The sequence below is a fragment of the Arachis ipaensis genome, chromosome B08 (genome assembly GCF_000816755.2).
Source record: "Arachis ipaensis cultivar K30076 chromosome B08, Araip1.1, whole genome shotgun sequence".
Lineage (NCBI taxonomy): Eukaryota > Viridiplantae > Streptophyta > Magnoliopsida > Fabales > Fabaceae > Arachis > Arachis ipaensis.
The window spans coordinates 89,352,365-89,357,011 of record NC_029792.2 but is presented as its reverse complement, the minus strand read 5'-3'; the positions used below and the strand labels follow the sequence as shown (position 1 = coordinate 89,357,011).

General features: G+C 39.5%; 1 long non-coding RNA gene across 1 annotated transcript in view; it reads right to left on the bottom strand.

The window, feature by feature from the left end:
• Window positions 2,437-4,647, bottom strand: part of LOC110265611 — a 13,879-nt gene continuing 11,668 nt past the window's right edge. The window contains exon 3 of the long non-coding RNA XR_002351774.1: window positions 2,437-2,539. This is a non-coding gene — a long non-coding RNA (uncharacterized LOC110265611). The remainder of the gene's footprint in view (window positions 2,540-4,647) is intronic.

Sequence of the window (4,647 nt, the reverse complement as noted above, 5' to 3'; positions counted from 1 at the left end):
GGAGAAAGTGGGGGAAGAAGAAGAAGAGTAGAAGATTTTGTGTTTAAAATAGTTGATAAAAAAAATGGTTCGTAATTTTACGTTACTTGAAGAACATATTATTGAGTATTTGGATCATCCTCAATGGGTAAGTTTTTTTTTTTATTTGTGATAAATAAATATATTTATTTTTAATTTATTTGATTTTTATTTGAATTGTTTTGTTGTTATTTTTATTATTATTATTATTGGTGTTAGCAGCAAGGGCCTGCTGGTAGTGAACCGTCTGTTGGTCGTCGTGCGACATCAGGTCAGGTCAGTGACTTCGACATGGATCAATCGTCGGGTCATATAGATCCTCCTCATCCTTCCGCACCGCCGCCCACCGAGTTGTTTGACTTGAATGAGTACCCACAGCCAGAAGAGGGATCTCTGGGACATGACCTCCAGCACGAGTCTCATTATGGTGGATATAGTGCTCCGGACATGAGTAGTTCCGGTTATGTCGACGTTGGCGGTGCCAGCATGCCAGATGTCGATATTGGTGACGCCAGTATATCTCAAGGTCATCGGTATAATTTACGGAAACAGACTGCACCTCCGGATAAATACACCGCATCGCAGTATGCGAAGAAGGCGCCCAGGAAGTAGGTTGTTGCTTTTTAGTTCAATCTATTTCAGTTTATGTTTTCATTCAGTGATGTAGATCGTATACTATGTTTAGATATTTCTATTAGTCATCGTATCTATTACTATGTACTTAGATTTGTATAGTATTTTTCTGTTTCAGTTCCGTGTGTTGCACATTTTAACTACATTCGTAGTTATTATTTAACACATACATAAATAAAATGCACAAAGACATAAGTAAAATGCAGAAAGACATAACAAAGCTTACACACTAGTTTGAACTAGGTAATGAAGGCACAAAAAAAGTTACATGAAAAGTTAAATAGGTCATAAAAAGTTACATACAAAGTTACTAACTAGTTTAAAATGCGTTAACATGCAAAAAGCTTAATCACGATTGACCCCTGGCAAAGCTCGGACCTACGCGCTGCGGACATCGGCTCCGGCTATGTCCCTCCCGTCCACATGTAGTACACCAGCGAGGACCATGCATGTCCTGCGAATCCATCTCATTCAAGTAGCGGGTTGATTTGGATCTTCGTTTCATCGCGCGCCTCAATGTCCAGTTCGCGATCACCTTCCCTCCTTCATACGGAGCCCACGTAGATGGGTCACCCATCGGGACAAACTCACCTCTATAGACCTTGCAAATTTCGGACATCTTGTATACGTTGTGCACATATACTTGCCAATCAAGACGCTGGTTAGCGCAACATGCAAGGACATGGTGACATAGAAGTCGCTCGACCTGGAAATGGCCACAGTCGCAGTGTCATTGCACGAGGTTAACAGTTTAAATGGAACCATCTGACATTTCGTGAACATCAAACATCTCGTTGCGCCTGTCGAACCGATTGACCGCAATGCTTCCAGCACGTCGAAAACTTTCTTCTACTATTTTGGTGGCAAATTCGGAATATGTGAATCCATTACGGACACGCTCATGAGCCTCGGCGCTCTTTAGAAAGTAGACCTAACAATGGTAGTCACAGGAAGGTTGCGTGCACCCTTCATGACATAATTTATGCACTCTATCAAGTTTGTCGTCATATGTCCCCAACGATGACCACCGTCGAATGCCAACACCCATCTCTCAACACCGATCTCATCACACCATTGCGTGTAAGGCTCACCCCGCTCTTGAAGCCTTTGGTAGTTTTTGTTGTACTCCTGTTCCGTCCTCGAATATCCTGTTAGACAAACCATTTAATCATAAGCAAATGCCACAAAATTACTGTGAATAGAACCAGATCAACAAAATCAAATACCTGTGTTAACCACATGTTTATGCAAATACGGAGCCTTAAAACTCCTTAAGAAGTTGGACCCGATGTGCCTGATGCAGAACATGTGCCACGCTCTTGGTGGTGACCATGCACCATTACTGCGAGCTATTGCTGCGTCGATGGAGTTATGGCGGTCAGAAATAATACCAACGCCATCAATGGTAACAATATATCTCCGTAAGTTGGTTAGGAAAAACTCCCACGCGTCTGCCGTCTCACCCTCGACTATTGCAAACGCAATAGGTACAATATTTTGGTTCCCATCTTGTGCAACGGCAACTAGAAGTGCACCTTTTATTTTTCATACAGGTGTATGCCATCAACCTGCACCAGTGGCTTATAGTGTCTGAAGGCTACTATACATGGATAGAAGCTCCAAAAAATGCGATGCAGAACTCTTACACCTTGAATCTCCTCACTCTCACGGTAAACGGGGAGCGTCTTTATTTGGACACGAAACCTGGGCATCTTTGCATTCATTGCTTTCAACCATACCGGCAGAGTCTGGTAAGAAACTTCCCAATCACCAAAAACTTTTGCGATAGATTTCTACTTTGCCAACCAAGCCTTGCGGTAACTAACAGTGTAGTTGAACCTAGATTGAACTTCTGCAATAATAGACTTCACCTTTATCGATGGATCTGCTTCGACCAACGGCCTAATGGCATCTGCAATTGTGTCTGAGTCCAACTTGGAATGACCTTGTGAGATCGTGCCCATGGTGCACGTGTGTTTGCCATTGTATCTCCTGATCTCCCAACGAGCTTTCTTTCGAATCAAGCTAGCTCGGATAAGCCAGTCGCACCCGGCACCATAACCTTTGCATTTCGCATAGAATGTCTGCGGCTCAAACTCATACACCGTGTAATCAACTCCTCTAGAGATAGTGTAGCTTTTGATTGCAGATATCACCAACTTTCTAGAGCCAAATTCCATTTCTACACTAAACTCACCATCTTCCGCCGCAACGTTGCTTTCACCTACAACATGCACACCACCATCAGTCAGACAAGGCAAATAAAATGCACACTATTGGTAACTTGAATTAATAATCATAACATACCCATATTTGCATACTCAGAAAATTCTGGGACATGCATGGCTTCCAGATCCAGAGTCCGCATAAAAGATGGAACACCAAACGGGTGCCGCCTTACAATCGAGTCCGCTTCATTATGCATCGCCGGATTGCCTGCCAAGTCTCCGTCATCATTTTTGTCATCGACTTCATAGTTGGCTTCGAACTCCTCTTCACTATCGTTGTTATCTTCTTCCCAATCTAGGTCCCCGCACTCATCAATCTTGACCTCCTCGCCGACCGCGTCCAGGCTCTAATGTTGTTCGAACTCAACGTACAGATCTATCATCGGCACGTGAAATCGGGTTTGTTGATAAATACAGAACATATGCTGCATACTGGCGTCGTCCGTGATGGGCATTATTTGAAACTGTATTAGCCCACCAAATACTTGTACAGGATTCCTGTATAAAATGTTGCTCACCCTTTTTGAAATGTGATTTTGTATGTTATCACAAAGACCATTTTGCAACTCCACAAAACTCATGGTACACGGTATAGCAAATGACAATGGGCATTCACAAACAAAAGTCACTCCTTCCTTTGTGTTTGGTATAATATCACCATTATAATACACTCGCAAATTTACAATACCTTCCATAACTTCAACCTCACATAATTCGATTTTTTTGACACAACTAACTACCAAAAAATTCAAAACCGTTACATATACGAGAGATAGAAGAAAAGGAAGAGTAGAAGTGGAATGATGCATTTTGAATGAATTCTAGTTCGTATTTATAAGCTGGACGCTTGCTTAGAATATATTTTTTTTAACAAGCGCAGCTTGCGTTTTATGTTTTTCGAAAAAATTTTCTGATGCACAAAAAACGCAACCTGCGTTTTATTTGTTCGAAAAAAAGGCTACCACACTGACAAAAAACACAAGCTGCATTTTATTATTTCAAAACAAAAAAAAATACGGCCCTCACTAAACGCAGGCGTTTGGGCTCAACCAAAATTAAAAAAAATTTGAAAACCTTTGAAAAAATAAAACGCAGCCTGCGTTTATTTAAAATGCTGAACAAAAAAAAAAAAAAACAAACACAAAACGTAACTTGCGTTTGTTTCCTAACACCGTATCAGTGCAATATTTTTGGTTCTCTCCATTTCATTGCTCTACTCCAAATCCTTTTCCATAACAAAAATAATGAGCCCACATAAACAATGAAATAAATAATAATAAGAGAAAATTCTATTTCGCTCCTCTACGAGATATTAAAATAACACTTTCTTTCCTTTTATTTTATAAATATATATTTTTTTCTCTTCAAACTTTTATAATAATAAAAAGTACAAGAATAAAGTCAAACATGAGTTTCCTTACCTGCAAAGGATAGAAGAATCTTTGAACAATTTTCTATACTGAATGACAGGCTTTACAGCTCTTTTCCTGTACAAGGGAGACTGGGAGAGCACGTATATGGTTTTACTGTACGAGAAAGAGACCATGCATATGGCTTCGTCGACGTTACGGGAGAGAGAGAAGAAAATGATAAAATAACGTAACTAATCTATTATATAAATAAAAAGTCAAAGAAATTTTAGTGTTTAAAATTTAAACTATTTTCAATTAATATTGTGTTTATTTAAAAAGTAAGAACGTGTTTTAATGAAATTTTAATTAAATAATATTATTTAAATTAAAATATTAACTAAAAACTAAAATTTAAA